At 38.4% G+C, this 22980-nt stretch overlaps 1 pseudogene; it reads left to right on the top strand.

Moving 5' to 3' along the window:
- LOC149845626 (uncharacterized) overlaps nt 1-21082 on the top strand; it is a 78197-nt pseudogene extending 57115 nt beyond the window's left edge.
- The last annotated feature ends 1898 nt before the right edge of the window (nt 21083-22980 follow it).

Below are 22980 nucleotides of genomic sequence, written 5' to 3'. Positions count from 1 at the left end.
GCCGATAGGGTCGGCTAGGCTGAGACTGTTAAATAGAAAATAAATAAATAAATAAATAAATAGTAACATATATATACTCCATTTGGCTGGGTTATTTAATAAAGAAAAAAAAAATTATATGCTGGGTTGGGCTGGCTGTCAACTCAACCGAGCCTGGCTCGGTTGGCCTGACAGGCTAAGCCTGGGTGCCAAGTAAGTCCAGCCGGGTGTCGGTTGGACATGGGTTGATATAAAACAAAAAAAAATGGGCTTAATGCTGGCCCACGAGCATTCGCTTTCATGATAACTATGTATGTACCTTTAATGCAGACTGTGACATTTTCTTTGTATCTAATTTATCTTTGATTTTATTAAAGCACTGATAGTCAAGCGAATGTACATAGTTATATTTTCATACCCTGTTGACAGATGGTTTATCATAAATGTGTTTGGAAGTCATATTTGAAACATAAGGGTATGGTGTGGTATATCCAGGGAGTCTGCTGACTTGTCAACTCCAACTGATCCGATTGGCAAGACTGGTTGGCAGGTCGATGTGGCTGAGTTGTTTTGGGCTAGCCGGCCAGCAGGTTGTCCGGTTCGGGTATGTCATACCCGACCAGCAGCTTAGGGATGTACAAAATATAATTGTTGGACAAAAGGAAAATGTAAATTTTATATATGCAGAATTTCAATTTGACATATGCAGTGCTATGGTTATGCAACGAATCATAAAAATTATGTCGCTATGTAATTGCTATATGATTGATGTTTCATTTAACATGAACATGCATCACGAACGGGTTTGTTCACGTACACACACTCAAGAGAGTATGCATTGGCACGAATACATGTATATGGATGTAAGAAGTACACATGTCAAATATGCATATGATTTGAGAAATTACATGCTTATGGTTGGCTTTGTTTGCATGGGTGCACGTGCATTTGGCATATTAGTCTGGTGTTATAAATAACACATTACTTTGGTTTTGATATGTGATGCATTTGATGGCCTAAATGGACTATTACCGGCCTGGAGAGTCATGAGCTTGGTTGCTTTTCAGATGTATGTAATTACATCACTTGAACCACACAAGTTGATATTGCACACTACTACACTGTTCTTGGTGTCCTCACGGGCTGGAATTCCATAAGGGTCCTCGCAGGGGTGGATGCGAGCTTTTACCTTTATTTTTGCATATGGTCTTGCAAAACTTAAAGAATATACTCTTAATAAAAGATAATAATTAAGAACAGTATAATATACGTTCTGGGATCTCCAATATGGACAATGAGGATCTTAGAAATCTGGTCTTGGGGAGACTGTGAGAATACAAAAACTTTGTATGCTTAATTGTCTCATAAACCCGATACTAAGGTTTCTTCTCCTGACCATGGTTTTAGGGAGAGTCTGTCACTTTACCTCAGGGTAGTGTGTTTGACATAGCTATTGTTTTGGTACAAAAAAAGTGGCACATGTGGGTGTCTCTTGTGTCCCCGACATTAGATGTGAATGTCTAATGTTCCGAAGGTGATTCAGTCGAGGGCAAAGTTTAGAACCCAGTAATAAAATACAAATTGTTTGCTAAGCTACCCTGGGAACCTAACTTATCTTCTGGGATTGTATCCGTTTGATGCATCCGCGGGTAATGGTAATTAAAAAGAGGAACTTAAAGTTGTATGCATTTAATAGGGCATGCATATGAAAAAAAGGGAAACTTAAAGGAAATATAATAAAAGGGTTTCATGCATTGCACTTGAATTATCCATTTTCCTGATATGCATTAGATCATGCAGATTTTAATTGTTTTCTCAATCATTACATGATGGTGAGGGCATGATGTTTACTTCCTATTGGAGGTTGAAGGTTTGTTACTTGCTACTGTTTTAATGTTTCTGCATGCTTAGCACTTATAACTGTTGCATAGAAAATTCATTAAATGCTATAAATTATTATACATGCATTTCCTTCAAAATATTGCATAATATCTTATCTTAACCCTTTGCCTCACTTGTCTTACTAAGAAGTAGTTGTACTCAGGATTTTGATTTTAATACCCTACTTTATTGGTTTTTCTTAGAGACAGATGATCGGTGAAGTCGACAGCTACTGGGAGGGCACGAGGGTCATACTTGGTTTTTGACAGCTTAACTAGCGGACATAATGGCTCTTTCTTTTTTGTCTTTTAATTTTGATGTTTCTTTTCAGTTCTTTTATTTCAGTCGGTTGCTATTTTAATTTTTGTTGAGTAGAACATTGTCTCTGGAATTGATTCTTGATTTATAAATAAAGAGTTTTACTTTGGTTCTTGTGGATGATAATTGTAAGCCCCTTTGTGGTGTTTGGCTATCCAGTTGGAAATAGAACAGTAAGGACCCCAGGTCTCTTGGAAGTTTTCTGCATTATTTAAAAAAAAATTGTGTTTTCAAGGCATATGAGTTGGGGTCATTACAGGTTTGGTATCAGAGCCACCACAAAGACTTGCAATTTTATCATCTTTGAGTATTAAAATTTTTATTTTTGGTATGTGAGCCCTGTCCTGAAGCGTCAACAAGTTGTGACTCGTCCTCCAGAGTAGTCTTCTTCACTGGTAAGGCTATTTAATACTATTATTTAAATCATATGAACTCTGCATAATTGATTGCATTCATAGTTCAATTTTTATTGGTGTGAAATTAAAATTCTTAGTGTGATTGTATGAACGATTATTGTTTGTGATCAACCCCAAGGGGGTAGGATCAGTAAGGATCTAACTTTGTGTGACAAATATGTGCATAGTAGATGTTGCATTCACGCAGAGGTGCTTCGTCTTCACTAGTGCTCCCGCCAATTGGCAGGAGCAGAGAGATTTCATAATGAAAGTCATTCACACTCTTACCGAGACTATGACGTCTAAGGCGTCGCAGACAACACAAACTTTGCAAACGGCACATGCCATGCAGGCGGCAGAGGCTGCGCAGGCAATTGCCTGTGACCCTCCTGTCAACGTTGTTTTGAATGCGGGTGACATTTTTTTTAAAGGTTCTTGAAGTTAGACCTGCCAACCTTTGCAGGCAAGGCCAACCTAGAGGTAGCTGAGACCTGGGTCGAGGAGATCGAGAGAGTATTTGATGTCCTACCTGTCCCCGAGGACAGGAAGATACCTTTTGGCACGTACCATCTGAAGGGTGATGCCAAGAAGTGGTGGGACACCCTGCGAAGGGAAAAGTTTGCCGATATGGACGTGATTTCATGGGAGGTGTTCAGGGAGGAGTTCCTGGATACGTATTTTCCCTCTTACGCCAAGGAGTAAATGCAACAGAAGTTCCTTGACCTGACCCAGGGAAACATTAGCCTGGTGGACTACACTAGATTTCGGAGCCTCGAGAGGTACTGCCCGAACCTATTAAAAAATGAGAAGGCGAGGGCGATGAAGTATGTGTGTGGGTTGAAGGATGGGCTCCATGTACGAGTATTGGGATGCCGACCCACTACACTGGCAGACGTGATTGAGACTGCAGTGGTCCTGAGCGAGGAATGGGAGTGATTCAGGGGCTTCTCGCAGAAGAACGGTAGCAATGGGGGTAGTTCGGCTGGTGGTGAAAGGAAGAACCCACCCACAGGTGGGAAGGAGCAGGGAGGCAAGAGGCAGCGGACCCAGGAGGGACGTCAGAAGGGACAACCTCAGCATGAGGAGCGACAGTAGGAAAAGGCTCAGTCAGTATATCGCAAGTGCAGAAAGAACCATCCACTAGGTTTTTTGATGCATAGCACGTCCCAGATCCAGTAGGAAACAAGAGTTGTCTCGGGTCCAGGACCGGACCCGAGATCCGGATCCAGATGAGGTTTTTAAAAAACCCACTTTTAGGGTTTTGTGGGGGGATGGAAAAGTTTCAACGCAGCCTTTTGTTTCAGCTTTTTGTTTTTTTCTACTTTAGTTTTCTCTGTTATGGTTTTCTTTTCAACTGCATTCACTGTCATTCCTCTTGTTTTCTTTTTCCTAATTGTTATTGCATTCAACTATTGATTGCTTGGTTAATAAAAATAAATAGTCAACGTGTATTTTCATGGTGACCTTTATTCTTCTCCTTTAGATTGTTCATCTGGTTGTTCGATTGAAGTCTCATTAGTTGTTTGATTGACGTTCACTGAAATACAGTTCTGCACCATTTTTCCTGGTGAATCTCTTTCTTCTCCCTGCATACTGCTCAGCCATAAAGGTCGTGCCCTCATCTGTCGAGGCCAGCGTGAAGGTCGACCATACATCAAAGAGGTGATGTCGGTCTTATCGTTGTGTTAACAGCCCTCAGCTCTGGCATCCACACGACAACAACCGAGTTATCACGTGCTGGTTTGTTTCCTTGTCGCTGCATCGAAGAACATCCTTTGGGTACCCGTTATCGTGAGAATATCGTGCCCTCACTGCATCAAAATGGTATCAAAGTTCAGCCCCTCCTCCTTCATCAACGACGATGTAAGAAGCGAAGAACAATCCTATGAGTGAAAAGGCGTGAGAGGAGATCATGAAGCAACTACTCAACAAGTTGACGGAGATGCAGGAAGATATGCTATGCCTAGAAAAGGAGGTAGTCGGTTTGTCGAAGCGCATGGATGGGGTCGAAGCACGGATGGATGCGCTTGAATCCAAGGTGGATGCGCACGCAGTGCAATTGAATCAGTTAGGCGTGCACGCGATTAACCATGTTGATACTACTGTTGTCGATTCAGCCCCGATGACGCTCCAACACACGGCGCGATGAAAAGGTGTTGAGGAAACCTTGCACAGGGATGCAGGTTGCGGCAGTTCTCCCCAACTGGTACCTTCCCTCCATCTCGAATCAGCAGCGACCCCGGGTCACCCATGTCCGGGTACTCTCCAACCGAACCGCCAAGGGACGCAACGGGTCCCGACGACTGCATCGCAAATCGGGCCTAAGTTGCAGGACCACAACGTTACGTTGGGTTCTATCCCAGGTCTGGGCTCATGGCCTCGCACCATGGGGATCGTGCCACAGTGTGGGTTGGACCTGCGGGGCCTCGGCATCCCACTGGGCCTTGCTGGGGACCCGGGTACCTCTGTCCAACCTGGGAAGGCATTAACCTTCTCCCTTGAACCTGTGTGTGGGAGCCATAAGACGACACACCCATGAGTGAGAGCAGAGGGACACGGGTCGACGGGTCTGGATGCAATTATGGTTGTTAATGTTCATCTTGGTAGCATTCAAGAAATCTCTTTAGTATTGAATCAAGCTTCATTACAGCGTGGCATGTTTAGGGCTGAGCATATCAGAAGTTATAAATCTAAAGTTGACGTTGTGAAGGAGACAGGGGAGCGATGCAAAATGAAAGGGGTGGTTGATTTTGGAAAAATACGTCGTGGGTATGGTAGGGTGGCCAGCCTTGATGATGATAGATTCCCATTTATTGGTGCAAACTTGCAAGGTGGAGATGTGGTCATTGGTAAGTTTGTAGATTCAGGAGCAGATCACAATTTTAAATGGAAGTGCTTATCTTCGGTGTGTATGATCTCTATGATTACTGTGGAGAAGATTAGTCGTCGGAGCCGACTTCTTCCCAACCAGGAGAGAATGATGTAGAGCACGTCCCAGATCTAGCAAGAAACAAGAGCTGTCTCGGGTCCAGTACCGGACCCGAGACTCGGATCCAGATGAGGCCTTTAAAAAACCCACTCCTAGGGTTTTGTGGGGGGATGAAAAAGTTTCAGCACAGCCTTTTGTTTCAGCCTTTTGTTTTTTTTTCTGCTTTAGTTTTCTCTGTTATGGTTTTCTTTTCAGCCGCACGTCCTTTGCAGTTTTACTTCTATTATTCATCTGTCACGTTTAGCTTTTTGCAGCAGCTTTCACTGTCATTCCTCTTGTTTTTTTTTCCTAATTGTTATTGCATTCAACTATTGATTGCTTGGTTAATGAAAATAAACAGTCAGCGTGTATTTTCACGGTGACCTTCATTCTTCTCCTTCAGACTGTTCATCTGGTTGTTCGATTGAAGTCTCATTAGTTGTTCGATTGACATTCACTGAAATACAGTTATGCACCATTTTTCCTGGTGAATCTCTTTCTTCTCCCTGCATACTGCTCGGTCGTAAAGGTCGTGCCCTTATCTGTTGAGGCCAACGTGAAGGTCGACCCTACATCAAAGAGGTGACGCCGGTCCTATCGCTGTGTTAACAACCCTCAGCTTCGACATCCACACAACAACGGCCGAGCTATCACATGCTGGTTTGTTTCCCTGTCGCTGCATCGAAGAGCATCCTTTGGGTACCCGTTATGGTGAGAATATTGTGCTCTCACTGCATCATTTTTGCCCATTGTTTAAAGGGGTCTGCTATTAGTGCCAGTAGCTAGAGCACATTGCTCCTTTTTGTCTGAACAAGCTAGTGACTCAGAAAGGACAACAACAGCAGCAACAGAGGCCTCAGCAGCAACAAGGCCAGTGGAGGACCAATGGGAGAGTCTATGTCGTTAAGACTTCTACGCAAGAGGATGGGACTGAACTGATCGAAGGTATCTTCTTGGTTACGACCTTTAGGCTTGTGTTATATTTGATTCTCGTACTACCCATACTTTCTTCGGACATTCTAATTTCGAGGACGGAAATAGTGTATTTTTGGTACTTAGACATTTCTTGAGATTCTCAAAAATTTGTCTAAGTCAGGGAGAAAAAATTGTTTGAGGCTCGATTTTAGACCGATGCCTTTGAGTTCGGGTTTGACCCAGGTCTCATCGACAAGGTCGAGGCGAGCCAATCAAAATGTGGTAGAGAGTTTTATTTTCGACCCTTAAATTTAAGTGAAATTTGAGCAAAATTTGGGTTATTTTTTAGCATGATTCAGAATTGGGTATTTGTGTAATATATCGCTGGATGCATCTCAGAATTCTGCGTGCGATGGTATCTTACTTTTCTCAATTCGAGTTCCGGTTAACCCAAAAATCACGTTTTTCTAAAATTTTAGCAGTTTGTCGAGATGGATCCTGAATTGAATCGGATTGGATCCAAGGCCTAGGATCTGATTTTTTATGGATTGGGGTCCTAGTTGGGTCCTATGAAAATCTGGACTTGATTCGGGTCCTACTCCAATTTTTGTTTTGGGTATGGGTTTGGATCTTAGATTCGGATCCGGATTCAAATCCAAGCCCAACGTTTTCATAACTTTAAACTGAGTATCAAGCTTTATTTTGGGGTTAAATAAGGTTAGGGAGCCTTATGGATTAATTTGGTATTTTTTGGAAAATTTTAGATATTTTTAATTAATTAATACTTAATAATTAATTAATAATTAATAATTAATTAATTAATTAATATTAATTCTGAGTTTGTATTGTAGGCTGGGTGGGGGCTCTCTAAAAGAGTCCTTATTCATACCCAAGAAGGGTTAAGAGAGTTTTAGAAAGTTTGGAAAGCCTTAAGAATAGAAAAGTCAACATTTGCGGGTCTTTTAAGAAAATTGGAAACTAGAGGAGAGGAGTTCCATATTTTTGGAAACTCTCTTAAGAGAGAGGGCCGGAGAAGGGGTAACATGACCCCCTCTCTCTCAACCTTAAGTAAAGAAAAAAAAAAGGGAAAAAAGAAAGAAGAGAGAGAGAGAGAGAGAGAGAGAGAAGGATAGAAGGAGATAGAAGAATAAGAGTGGAGGCTTTGTGCTCAGCCAAGCTCCTCTCCACAACCCCTTTTCGCATTTTTCCCTCAAGGTATGGGTACCTCTTTGTGAAATGGTTGAAAAATAGTGTGGAGATGGATTTCGTGCATCATTTTGATGAAAATCCATGGTGGATTAAGGGATCCATGATTTTCAACCACTTCATCTATATATTTTTGTGTTTTTCATTGTTTTTCAAGAAAAAGATTTTATTTAGGACCTTCAAGATGATGTGGGTGATGGCCGACAGACCAACCGAACCCGGTTCGGTTGGCCTATCAGGCCATACCCATCATAGCAAGCCCAGTCGATCGATCGGTTGGGCATGTGACCCCTCCTTTCAAAAAAAAAATAAACAAATAATATATATAGTTTTTTTATGCATATGTTGGTCGTTTCTGGCAGCATACATAGGCCTAGATCGGGCCTGTGCATAGGCTGTCAGACCCAGCCGACAGTGGTCGGCTGGGCTGGACTGTTTAAAAAAAAAACTTCTTTCTTACTGTGTGGTGGGTGGTTGGCTGACAGCCAGCCGAGTAGCACTCGACTGACTGCCAACATGCTGGCAGAGTGCACCAGGCCCAACACCCAGTCGGTTGGCTGCTAGGCGAGCCCATGACAGGGCTATAGCAGGCCCAGCCAACCCAATCGGCTGGGTGCTAGCATGTGGTCTCAGGTAACAAAAAAAAGTATATTGATAGTCTTATTGTGGTTTTATGTTGTGGTTTTATGACAGCATACACATGCCCAAACTGGGCCTGTGTATACGCTGTCATACCCAATCGACAGGGTCGGCTGGGTTGAGACTGTTAAATAGAAAATAAATAAATAAATAATAACATATATATACTCCATTTGGCTGGGTTATTTAATAAAGGAAAAAAAAAATTATATGTTGGGTTGGGCTGGCTATCAGCTCAACCGAGCCTGGCTCGGCTGGCCTGACAGGCCAAGCCTGGGTGCCAGGTAAGTCCAATCGAGTGTCGGTTGGACATGGGTTGATATAAAACAAAAAAAATGTGGGCTTAACGCTGGCCCACGAGCATTCACTTTCATGTTAACCATGCATGTACCTTTAATTCAGACTATTACATTTTCTTTGTATCTAATTTATCTCTAATTTTATTAAAGCACTGATAGTCAAGCGAATGTACATAGTTATATTTTCATACCCTGTTGACAGATGGTTTATCATAAATGTGTTTGGAAGTCATATTTGAAACATAGGGGTATGGTGTGGTATATCCAGGGAGTCTGCTGACTTGACAACTCCAACTGATCCGGTCGGCTAGACTGGTTGGCAGGTCCATGTGGCTGAGTTGTTTTAAGCTAGCTGGCCAGCAGGTTGTCCGGTTCGGGTATGTCATACCCAACTAGCAATTTAGGGATGTGCAAAATATAATTGTTGGACAAAAGGAAAATGTAAATTTTATATATGCAAAATTTCAATTTGACATATGCAGTGCTATGGTTATGCAACGGATCATAAAAATTATGTCGCTATGTAATTGCTATATGATTGATGTTTCATTTAACATGAACATGCATCACGAACGAGTTTGTTCACGTGCACACACTCAAGAGAGTATGCATTGGCACGAATACATGTATATGGATGTAAGAAGTACACATGGCAAATATGCATATGATTTGAGAAATTACATGCTTATGGTTGGATTTGTTTGCATGGGTGCACGTGCATTTGGCATATTAGTCTGGTGTTATAAATAACACATTACTTTGGTTTTGATATGTGATGCATTTGATGACCTAAATGGACTATTACTGGCCTGGAGAGCTATGAGCTTGGTTGCTTTTCAGATGTATGTAATTGCATCACTTGAACCACGAAAGTTGGTATTGCACACTACTACATTGTTCTTGTTGTCCTCACGAGCTAGAATCCTGTAAAGATCCTCGTAGGGGTGGATGCGAGCTTTTACCTTTATTTTTGCATATGGTCTTGCAAAACTTAAAGAAATGACTCTTAATAAAAGATAATAATTAAGAACAGTGTAATATGCATTCTGGGATCTCCCATCTAAAGAATGGGGATCTTAGAGATCTGGTCTTGGGGAGACTGTGAGAATACAAAAACTTTGTGTATTTTATTTGTCCCCTGAACCCGATATTGAGGTTCCTTCTCCTGACCACGGTTTTAGGGAGAGTCTGTCACTTTACTTGGGGGTGGTGTGTTTGATACAACTGTTGTTTTGGTACCAATAAAGTGACACATGTAGGCGTGGAGTGTCTCTGACATTAGATGTAGAGGTCTAATATTCTGAAGGTGATTCAGTAGAGGGCAAAGTTTGAAACTCAGTAATAAAATACAAATTGTATATTAAGCTACCCTTGGAACCTAACTTATCATCGGGGATTGTACCCATTTAATGCATCCACGGGTAATGGTAATTAAAAAGATGAACTTAAAGTTGTATGCATTTAATAGGGCATGCATATGAAAAAAGAGAAACTTAAAGGAAAGATAATAAAAGGGTTTCATGCATTGCACTTAAATCATGCATTTTCGTGATATGTATTAGATCATGCATATTTTAATTATTTCCTCAATCATTACATGATGGTGAGTGTGTGATGTTTACTTCCTATTGCAGGTTAAAAGTGTGTTACTTGCTATTGTTTTAATGTTTCAGCATGCTTAATACTTATAATTGTTGCATAAAAAAATCACTAAATGCTATAAATTGTTATACGTGCATTTTCTTCAAAATATTGCATGATATCTTATCTTAACTCTTTGTCTCACCTATTTCACTAAAAAGTAGTTGTACTCAGGATTTCGATTCTGACACCCTACTTTATTGGTTTTTCACAATGACAGATAATCAGTGAAGTCGGCAGCTACTGGGAAGGCACGAGGGTCATACTTGGTTCTTGACAGCTTCACTAGCGGACAAAGTGGCTCTTTCTTTTTGGTCTTTTAGTTTTGTTGTTTCTTTTCAGTTCTTTTGTTTCAGTTAGTTGCTACTTTAATTTTTTTTGAGTAAAACATTGTCTATGGAATTGATTCTTGATTCATAAATAAGGAGGTTTGCTTTGGTTCTTGTAGATGATAATTGTAAGCCTTTTGTTGTGTTTGGCTATCCAGTTGGAATTAAAACTGTAAGGACCCCGAGTCTCTGGGAAGTTTTCCACACTATTTAAAAAAAAAATCTGCATTTTCAAAGGGTATGAGTTGGGGTCGTTACATTAAGAGAGGCTTGAGAATAATGACCTCATATATCACAGTGAATAATTTCAAAAGAACATAAAGACATAATATCACTTGAAGGAAAAAACAGTCGTGTTTGTTTGGCACGATGACTAGAATCACAATGACGCAAATTATTAAAATTTAACTGAAACTGCAAACCATAAGTTTTTACTAATTTCATTCTAGAAACTGATGGATGTCCAAGCCTTCTGTGCCATAAGTTATAGTCTGACAAAACTGAAGCATTGATTGAAAAAAATGGTGGTCGTGGTTGTAGGAAATAAAGCCCATTTTTTTCTTCACCCCACCCAATCATCATCTTCAACCCTAAGTGGTCAGAAACTGGTGTAGTAAAGCAAGCTTCTCATTGTTTCTCCTCTTGTAGAACCAAGGCATATACCTTAGTTACATTTGGTAATGGATCTAGAAGAAGGATTTGACCCTGTATAGCATTAATCCCATAAAAAATTGGATGACCTTTTCTCTCTGAATTTGATCTGAGACAATTTTCATGGCACCATAAGTCCAGGTAGGGACAAGAGTATATGAACCAAGTTCATCCCATAAAGATTTTATCTTGGTAAAATAGGCGGCAACCAAAAAGGTATCCTATTGCAAGCGATTTATCGCAGTATGAATTTGATAAATTCTAGGAGCAAGGCTTTGCGTGTACCTTTCTTAAAGATCATTCCAAACATCATGTACCAAGGTTGCATAGATAACATTGTCAGCAATATCCTTTGAGATAAAATTCAATATCCATGATAGAACCATAGTATTACAACATACCTACAGAGCATGTTCTGATGAAGTAACAATAGGCTTCTCAATATTTTCATCAATGAAGCCGAGCTTGTTATTGGCACATAACGCCATGGACATAGCTCTACTCCATAGTTCTCTCCTGTCAATACTTGAGAGACAAGCACATTTCCTAGATTATCAAAATGATGCATATAATATGGGCTGGAGATATTCAGAGTCAGATCAATCTTTGAAGCATTGGATGTTGCTGCATTTTCTGCCATGAGACTTGCTGCGAGACCAATTTTCTACAGCTAATAACATAATCACCACCGCAGAAACACCGGCTTTGATACCATGTGAAGTTGAAGACACGAAAAATATCACTTTCGTATTTCCTTGAAATCTCAACTTTTAATGATGCAAATAAATAGAGAATAAAAAAAATATTACAACTAAATGGTAGCCTCTGTTATCGTTATCTACTGAACATTTTGTTACAACAAAAAAACGATAAAGATATCTTGATATCATTAACGATCTGTCATTGTTAACGATATCTCCTCAAATGATAAAGATTAAGTTGATATCGTTAACGATATCTCCTCAAATGATGGCATGAATATCGATATCTCCTCAAATGATAAAATTGAGTTGATATCGTTAACAATGACTGCTCGTTAACGATATCTCCTCAAATGATGCTTTTAGGAAATGCTGCTAAGAGTATATTGTTTTCTTAATTCTCCATTGTGCATATTGATCAAAATTGGAACTTGGTTGGGTACTTAAAGTGATTATTGGATCCCTTTTGATGCTAATCTACAAAATGATTGAATTCTTTATTTCAGTTAATTGGTTGAATGAAGGATAGAGTTACATGAAGCTTCTTTGGTTTTTTCCATCTCAATTACTTTTCTTCCTTCCTTTTATGCTGTCACTGTCTTGAATCTGGAAAGCGGAAAGGGTCTTGCTTTGTTTGAGCTGTTCTTGAATTCTATCTGCTTCTCTTTAATGTAATATTTTTCTTCTTATGGTTATCTTCATGGTTGTCCTGACATCTAGCAGGTTTTCTTTATGGATTCTTTGAAGTTCTTTCTTTCTCTTTATGGCCACAGTCTCCCAGTTCTTTGCATGGATATCTCATTGGATGGTGATTTGCTAGTTAGTGGATCTGGTGACAAAAATTTGAAGATTTGGGGTTTGGATTTTGGGGACTGTCATAAATCCATTTTTGCACATGCAGACAGGTAATGTGGTTCTTTATTTAGGACCACTTTAGATTACATTGATAAAATTCTTGATTTATTGACAGTTCTTTTGTGCCAAACAGTCACAGCTGTGCGGTTTGTGGGTAACACACATTATGTATTTAGTGTTGGAAAAGACCGGTTGGTAAAGTATTGGGATGCGGATAAATTTGAATTGCTTTTAACTCTTGAGGGGCATCATGCTGCAGTGTGGTGCTTATCAATTAGTGATCGTGGTGACTTTCTTGTCACAGGATCTAGTGATCGATCCATCCGTCATTGGGATCGAACTGAAGAGCCATTTTTCATTGAGGTTATTTTCTCTAATTGTTGGGCACTGAGTCATATGTATTTATATCATGCATTTATTGGAGGACTAATTGTACCTGTCTTTTGCAGGAAGAGAGAGAGAGAGAGAGAGAGAGAGAGAGAGAGAAAAGGTTGGAAGAAATGTTTGAATCTGGCTTAGATGATACGGTAGAGGGTTTATATGCACCCAAGGAAGAACTTCCAGGAGTTGTTGGCTTAGCAGGCAAACAGACACAGGAGACTCTTAATTCAAGAGACAAGCATGCTCTTGATATGGCAGAGGTGGAAGCTCAACGTATTCTTCAACACAAGGTATTTTGCTATTTCAAAAGGTGATAATACAAAGTAATGTTTTAATAATCCATGTTGTCAGCATGGGAAATGTGGAAATTTAGAAATGGGCCATCTTTTGGTCTCTCTTTTCATTTAGCAGATGCTTTTGGTTTCCTTTTTCATCTTGGTAGGTTCTGACTCTCCCTAATGCTATTAGCAGGAGGATCTAAAGGCTGGAAAGAAATTTGTTCTCCAACCAAATGTCATGATGCTTGGGCTTTTCTCCGTCTGCCTATGTTCTCCATGTCATCTCTTCAGTTCATACCAATGATCTAGTACATATGCTTCTAGTATGTGCACATGTACTTATCATTTGTCTAAAATTTTGTAGAGTTTAATTTGGATGATTTAAGCTGTTTTATATAGATTTTGTCTTTCTTTTTCCCATTACTTCATGACATAATTCCATTGTGAGCTGACATTTTTAATTGACGATAAATAAAAATATAAGCTCAACAAAACCAGATCTGCAACTAGCAATAACATAATCACCAGGGTCTAGTGCCTAATGAATCAGATGCGATGGTTAGGATCATTTGAATTAAAATCATCCTTGTATGTTGAGAATGATGTTTGTGAGTTATAGGTCACAGCCCAAAGTAGAAAACCTGGTGATTGCAAGTGAAATTATAAAATTAGTTCGGAGCAGATCTGGTGATCGGCGTACTTGGGCCACACAAAACATAGAAAATAGGTGCACATGCAGTGATTTTTGCTTGAAAAATTGCTGCATGCATTTCTGTGTTTTGTGTGGCCTGAGTACTTGGTAAAGTACTTGGATCCGACCACTGGAATATGCCTCAAATTAGTTCCTTTTTGCTGGTTGATAATTATGTGTTCTGAAATCATGTGGCTACAAGTTTCAGGTTGTTGCATTTCATATAATTAAGTAGTGGTAAGCCTATAACTGATTTCTACTTCCCTTTGTTTAGATGGGTAATCCCTTCTTGCTCGTCTCCTATGTTGGTCTTTATCAGCCCAGTGAGAAAGAAAAGTAATAACAGTTTGAGGATCATGAAATAGAGTGAAGAACCATTGCACTTTATAGGTAAAGCTAGTTGTTCTAAGACTGCACGCTGAGCTCAATAAGGCATATAAGAAAAAGTATTACATGGGTGATCGATGTGAAGCTTAGTTAGTTATAAGGTCTGACTTCATTGAAAGCCTACTCACACAGTTCTGCCGGTGCATGTTTGGGATTAACACATACAGTTATTCAGTTAACTTGTTTGCATTAATTACATGAAAAATAACTAAAGATCAAAGTAACCTTTAAGCTGCCTATATTGTTAGTTTCACCATCAATATCAGAGTGAAGTTAGTATTTGAATTTGTTGTGGACAAATGATTCATAGCTAGAAGAACTAATTCTGCTGATTACGACTTGGTTAGACTTTGTAAGTGTTTGTCGATGGTCATAGGTCAGCAATCCCATGAAATGCATTTTCTACTTGCAATTGACTGTAATTTCTTTGGACTGATTCTACTAACATGTATCTGCATTAAAAAGTGGTTCATTTTCTATTCTGCATTTTTGAATTAAGCTGTCAATTTGCTTCAAAACAGGTACTGATTGTTTTCCATATAATTGTGACTGATAGTCACATACAGATATCCTGATATCACCTCTTGTATAATGTTGATTTGATTTATACTTTATAAAGATTTCTTTGGAGTTTGGACTGATCAAAGTAACCTTTCAACTGCCTATATTGGTTAGTTTCACCACCAATATCAGAGTGAAGTTAGTATTTGACTTTGTTGTGGACAAATGATTCATAGCTAGCAGAACTAATTCTGCTGATTGCAACTTGGTTAGACTTTGTAAGTGATTGTCAATGGTCATAGGTCGGTAATCCCATGAAATGCATTTTCTACTTGCAATTAACTGTAATTTCTTTGGACTGGTTATACTAACCTGCATCTGCATTAAAAAGTGGTTCATTTTTCTATTCTGCATTTTTGAATTAAGCTGTCAATTTGCTTCAAAACAGGTACTGCTTGTTTTCCATATAATTGTGACTGATACACACAGATATCCTGATATCACCTCTTGTATAATGTTGATTTGATTTATACTTGATAAAGATTCAACATACATACCCTTTAATTGCATTTTTTATGTTTATCTATTTATTTATTTAATTTTGGTTGCCACATTTATGAATTACTGGCATAGCTATTGAAGAACACTGACCATGTTAGCAATTGCCCTTTTTATTTGCAGTTATTACCTTTCACAGATGCATTAAAGCTTATGTCGTACTTGAAAGGCTGGATTTCATACCCTGATAAGGTGAGCCTCTAATGAAAATTCCATTGCACTATATTCATGTTTGCCAATAAAAATTCCATCTGTTGCTATAGTCATTGTTTGCCTCTTGACTGCTGAACCCTACTTTTATTGGCAGGGTTGTGTGATTTAGATAGGGTCAATTTAGTCCTTTTCATATGCTTTTGATTTCTGCTGCCAAGTGTGCATTTGTTATGCACATTAGTAAGAACCTATGTGACACGTGTGCTTCTGCACCCCCAAAACACCCTTGTCGACATGGTTCAACACAGGAGAGGGTGCAGGTGTGGCACCTAACATTCCTGAGTGCAGTTCAACAAGTCTTGGGCGCAGCCAACCCTGTACCCGACAAATTTGGTCTAATTTTGGCTTTGACTAAGTCCAAGATTGTCCAAGTTAAACAAAACTTAAAACATATAATTGCATAATTGTAAAATCATTTTATGGAATACATATGGGAATTTTACATATAGGCACCTAACTTATGAAAAAATTATGTTTAACCGCCTACTATTTAAAACTTTTCACTTAGGTGCCTATGTTTTCAACAAATTGTTCAAATGATCACGTCACTTTTCTTGCTAAAATTACTTATTTGGCCTTAACTGTGTGACAAGTGCAACTACACAAAGTGACACTCGGTCATTTAAAGAAAAGAAATGGTTAAAGTGTCATTCTAAAGAATCAAACTCTTGCTAAACTTATTTATTTGACCTTTAACTGCATGACAACTACACAATGTAACATTCAGTCATGCAGACGCACCCACACGTGCACCTATGTGACATAGGCAACAACTGAAAAAAAGGAAAAAGGAAAAAGGAAAAGAATGAATTTTGGTCTTGTAGAAGTTTTGCTAATCTTTACTTTTGTGCAGTAGAGACTCTTACTCTAAATATATTTTTCAGTGGAGAGAGCTTGAAAAATCACAAAAATGTAGTAGTGATAGTTCTGAAAGATGCACGTAGAAAGAGATTGATGTTTTAAAGTTAAATAAGTTGAATCCGGTATGGAAATTCCACAGTAGCATAACAATGAAAGACTCAACGATATAGTTTTACTGTAACTTCCACTCAAATAGATTCACATACAACAAAACATCTGCATTACATGACTAGTATGAGAGATCACAAGCTGGTCCTTTAGGATGAAGGAGCCTCATTGACAATAAGCACTCAAAGGATTCTGAAAGTAGAGGGCTCCAGATATCTTTGAGGGATATTTATGATATTTACAATTTTCGAGTTTCCCCCCCAACATTGGGAATATGAAAATTTCAAAGTTTTATAGTCTTTGTTTTTTTATAAATTATGTCCTTATTTTCTGAACCAACAATGTGCATCTTTTTTGCAAAACTCCAAAGGAACTTATCTTGTTGAGAAGCTCTCAACTCTCAAGAATGATGCCTGTGAATGTAATACTGTAAAGCAACTATATTTCTGTGTCTTAATGTCTTTCCATAGTTGATTAGGTATCCCTTTAATCCTTCAATTCAAAATAATTCTAGATATATGTACTAAATAGGTTTAGCCTAGTTGTATAAATTTATTACCTCAATCTAGAAGTGATTTGGCTTGGCGTTCAGAATGGTTTGCATTCTAAAATGCCTCTACATTGTAACATCCTGACTTGATGAACTTATGTTTATTTTGTATCAGGATGACATCCATAATTATGGCTGATTTGGAATTTCTTTAGGTCAGGAGAGGCTCTTTAAAAAATCTCTGTCACACTTGAATGGTTGAATTATTTGACTTCATGTAGTTCAGGTTGAAAGAAATGAGTTGAAGGATGGGTTGCATGTTTTTTCTAACACAACCCTCATGGGTCGGGGCTGTTTGTATGTTATGAGCAGATTGTCTACAAATCCACTAATGTACTGTAACTAAGTGGTATGGTTGTTTTTTTCTCTCAATTGTAATTTTGAGATTTCAACGTCCTGGACTTCATGTGAATATAATACTCATCAGGTGAATGGAATCCACTGAACACATCATAACAATGTTTTAAGGGCAGTAGTTTCAGGATGCACCATTTGCAAACAGTTGACCCTTGCTGGTTCCATAATTCACTAAACAGTAGTTTCAACATGGACTAAAGATGTTCCCCGACGTTGCAGATGCTTCACAATGTGTATGAGAGCCTCTCTTGTGCTACATTTTGATCCTTAGGAGGGGCTTACATTACCCGCTGTTGGGCAGGGCATTGGTTCTAGTTGAAATGCTCTATGTTTGCGCATATAAGATCATCATAGCTTTACCTATTTTGCATGTTAAGCGTGAAGATATGCTTAGACAAGAGAACACAGTATAAATACACTATATTGACATAAATAACTATCTATAAGTTCGATACTAGACACCATTGCTTAAATAAATAACATCACATGCATTAGTGAGTAAAAGACATCATTTACTCAATATCATGCAGGCATACAAAAAATTCCAACATCGTGAGTCGTTAATTTAGAAAAAAACAATTATTGGTATTTATGATACAAAATTGACAGTTTGGGTGAAAATTTTCTTTGGGAAGAGCTTGAGAATGAGTGTTTCAAAGGAATAGGTTGTATCTCTTTTCAGTGGCGATTAGCATGCCTGCTGTGGACGCTGTTCACTGTACATGCTTTCTGTTTTATTACTCTTTTCAGTAAATTTTCACAGAACCTCTAAGAACCTGTAGGAGTGCTACCCTTTGCATCTGAATAGAATCCTTGGCATCGCCTAACTACAGAATCAAAAAGTCTAAATCAATAGTTAAACTCATCGTAATATGTTTCTAATATTCCTAATATGACATTGATAATGCTTGGCAAATAAAAAATTTATGAAGGGAAATGTCTGCAGTTTTCTGAGTGCATGCCTGGACGTGTGTTCATCTGTGGAGTGTATCTGTGATCTGTTGAGAATTAAAAGCATGAGAATGTTAGATTTGAAGGATATCATAGCTGTTATGAGTTAATAGGTTGAAATCTGTTCTGGTGAACTTTGTTTGCTTATTTATATTATGACTGCATACAGGTGGAGCTTGTCTGCAGGATTGCCACAGTGCTCCTCCAGATTCATCATAACCAATTGGTTGCAACACCTACAGCTAGGCCAGTCTTGACTCTTCTTCAAGGCATGCTTTACAAGAGGGTTAAGGTAATCTAAACTCAACTTTTGTCCAGTACCCAGTACTCAGCAGCGTATGTGCACAGCTGAATGATCAATCACAAAGCTTTCTATCTTCATTTACATTTTCTTTGTGATCTTCCGTGATTTATTCAATTTTGTTCTGTGACTGGTATTAGGTTTTGAGAGAATAAAAATGTAATGTGCACTGAGCCTGCACATTTGATGTACTAAACCTCTTGCTTTTATTTTCTGAATTGTAGTTTCTGTTTTGTTTGGGGAGAGATTTTTCCTTTTTGTATGGGTGGTTTGGGTTGGGGGAAGGCTTTGGTGTTGTTGAGGATGGGAATTTTTTATGTTTTCTGTTTGGAAGAGTTATTTTGTTCAAAGTAGTGGGTTTGGGGTAATTTGCTATGCTAGAAAGATGCCGACATGAACGAGACACAATATGAGTACAAGACGGGTTTGCAAAAAAAATTGGTAAGACATGAGGACACAATTTTTTAAATTATTTAATAGATTTAAAAATAGCCTACCATGGGCCCATTCACATTGTTAGGGTGACATGTGGTTGTCCATTCTCTCCTGGACATCCCCCCATTGTTTAATTATGTGCACACTCTTGTTAAAGCACCAAGAGCATCTTCCTTAGTAGATGAGGGGGCGATCCTGAAGATTTCTTGTCCAAGGGGCTGGTCGACATGGGTTTTGATACCCACTTTGAATGGTCTGGTACCATGGACAGGTTTCCTCATATAAAAACAGTAAAATTATCTTTTGATATTTTAAGATATACAAACATTTTTATCATCAAATATTATTAAAACTATTAAAGATATTAGAAAATAATAGAATATTGTCAGTACGTGTCGCGTGGTATGTTCCTTGACAGGGGGCATTAAATGGCGTATCCCTATAGCATAGATTATTAGCTTACCCAATACTATGCTTAAATCAGTAGTTTTTACAAAATCAAATATGAAAGTTTGAGTAGGTGTCCTCAGTGCCACTGATATCACCGATATTTTGAAACTATTGCGATATCATCATTATTTCAAGGTCAGCCGATATTTTTCTTAGATTTTCAAAATATTGTCAGAATAAAAAACATCGCTATATTTTTTTAAGATTTTTAAAAAACATATTTTTATATTTTAAGTATCTTTTTCGTTTCTTTTATATTTTAAAATTTCTAATTGTTTATTTATATTTTTGTAAGAAAAATACTACAAAACCTATTATTTCATGTCTTTTTTTTAATTGTCTATAGTTTTTCAATTTTTAAAGCTTCTGAGATTTTCCCGAGAAAAAACACTTTTTAAAAATATCTCCAAGAAAAACTCTCTCCAAGAAATTACCTTGAATGATACAGGTGACTATGGGTGCTCTGTTTGCCATTGCAATGGGAATAACTTGTCTGTGTTTGATGTGCTTTCAGGAGCGTAAAGATACTTTGGGATTCAACCTTGCTGCTATGGATCATCTCAAGGTGAGAGCAAAGCTTACTGCAATATTGATCTTATCTTCTGATTGTTTTCTTTTCTTTTTTTGCCTCCACTTTATTCTACAACAATTGATGGCTTCAAAGCTATGTCACAGGGATTCGGCTAGCAGGGTGCCGCACCCGCGTCGACGCGACTTGACGCGGGTGCGGGTGCGGCACCGGGTGCGGTCAACCCGATCCTGGGTGCGTTGACCGCACCCAGGATCATTTAGATCCTTTTTTTTTGGATTTTTTTTTTAAAATTGCCCTATGAAATGGGCTGCTAATTTTTTTTTTTTTTAAACTGTGTCACAGCTCCTGACTTTTCAATGATGGTGGTAGCCTTGCTTGTGCTATCGTGCAGCTGTATCTCCTGACTTTTCAATGATGGTAGTAGCCTTGCTTGTGCTATCGTGCAGCTGTATATAAAATGAAATATGAAAAAACCCGCCCCTTGACCCCCTTTATATATATATATATATATATATATATATATATATATATATATATATATATATATATATATATATATATATATATATATATACATTTTTGCCCCTGCCGCACCTCCGCACCCAGGTTTTTTGGAAGTGCCGAATCCCCGCACCCGCACCCGCACCCGCGCCCGCACCCGCACCCATGTGACATAGCTTCAAAGTTTGATGCTCCATTCCGAGATGCGAAGGCTAAACTCATGGAGATACGTGCAAAGTATTCAAGATAAGAAATCTGATGCAAAAGAGAGTAAAAGGAAAAAACAAAAGAAATCCAACTAGGCGAATCTGGAGCTTGATCTCCTACTCCCGTGGAACTAGGCCAATTTTGTAGGAAATTTTTGAACTGTGCATTACAGGGAATTTTCAGCTTATGAAAGAGAATTAGCGTTGAACAGTGGAGGTTAATCAAGCAAAAATACGCCTTAAAAGTTATGCCTGCATTGTTTTTCTGCCACCTGTAGGAAACTATAACAGAGATGGAGGAGATTTTGAGGGGAAACACAATACATCTCCCACGCTGACGGTAGGCTGGCTGTTCCTGTGGCTTATGTATCAAATTTGAGATTTTATTGGGTAGGCTTAAAATTCTTCTTTGTAATTCTTGGACATTGTGATCTAAGTTGAGCCTCATTTATGTAAAATGTATTAGCATCATGCAGGAAAATGATCATTTGTTGCCTATATTATGTTTATGATTGTGGTAGACCATGATTTAAATACTATTCCCAAACAGCATCATTGTGAAAACGGATAAGATTAAAGGACATCGTTACTTGTTAAATTCATAAGAAAGAAAGGAAATAGTCGCAAGTCTTGCTTTTTGTGTTACAAGTTCTTACAATATTAAGGGGGGTTGATTTCACAACACTTGTCCCTAATATCATTGAATAGAAGTTCAGCCTTGATCAGTTCTACCGTGCATAGAAAACATTCCACAAAATCAACATGGTTGTTGTCTTTAGTCTTACATGCTGAAACTGCATATGATCTGAACATAAAGGCCATCAATGTTATATGGTCCAGAACTAAGGTATAAAATAGCATTTTTTATCCTTTTTTCATCTTATCTTATATCAAAGAAGTAGACGTGAAAGGGTTTTGTCATTTTAGAGATATACAAACACTGCCTAACCTATCAGCTATGTACAGAAAGTGTTAGAGGAGCTGGATCCAATCCACATGGATTTGGTCCACACGTTGGGAGAGACCTCTCCTACAAGGAAACCAGTCTAAACGTTGGGAAAGATTAATCTCATGGAAAAACCAGTCAAGAAGAGAGAGAAAAGAAAAAAGAAAACAATCTTGGAAACAAAGAGAGCTTGTCTCCAAAGAACGAAGAATCCTTGAATATCAAGGAATCCTTAGATGGAAAGGATTTTAATAAGAAAGGTTTTCTAAACCTACATGTATTCAATGTCTTTATTTTAGTTTTTATTTGTGTTCCATTTCAATTCCTATTCAATTCTTATATTGTTTTTTTCTTCCTCGCCTCTCGCTTTCAATACATTTTAAAATGCATCGCTTCTCACTTCTGCTTCTCCTAATGTTTACCGCTTCCACTTCTTACTCTAGAAACCTTGATTTAAATCTTGGTCTGCCACAATCATAAACAGAATATAGGCAACAAATGATCATTTTCATGCATGATGCTAATACATTTTACATAAATTAGGCTTAACTTAGATCACAATGTCCAAGAATTACAAAGAAGAATTTTAAGCCTACCCAATAAAATCTCAAATTTGATACATAAGACAACAACAGCCAGCGTGGGAGATGTATTGTGTTTTCCCCCCCAAATCTCCATCTCTGTTATAAAGCCCCAGGGTTAGGCTTAACTTTTAAGGTGTAGTCTCGCTATTAATCTCCACTGTTCAACGCCAATTCTCTTTCATAAGTTGAAAATTCCGTGTAATGTACCGTTCAAAAATTTCCTACAAAATTGGCATGCGTTTGGAGCATGGAAATGTCACTTTGCTGATTCCACGAGAATAGGAGATCAGGCTCCAAATTCTCCTAGTTGGATTTCTTTTGTTTTTTCCTTTTACTCTCTTTTGCGTCGGATTTCTTATCTGTCATGTCAGAATGGAATGAAGTGAAGGCAAAAAAAAGAAAAAGAAAACAA

This window comes from Nuphar pumila, chromosome 2, assembly GCF_984573655.1.
Source record: "Nuphar pumila chromosome 2, dmNupPumi1.hap1.1, whole genome shotgun sequence".
Lineage (NCBI taxonomy): Eukaryota > Viridiplantae > Streptophyta > Magnoliopsida > Nymphaeales > Nymphaeaceae > Nuphar > Nuphar pumila.
This window is presented reverse-complemented; position numbering and strand designations above follow the sequence as displayed.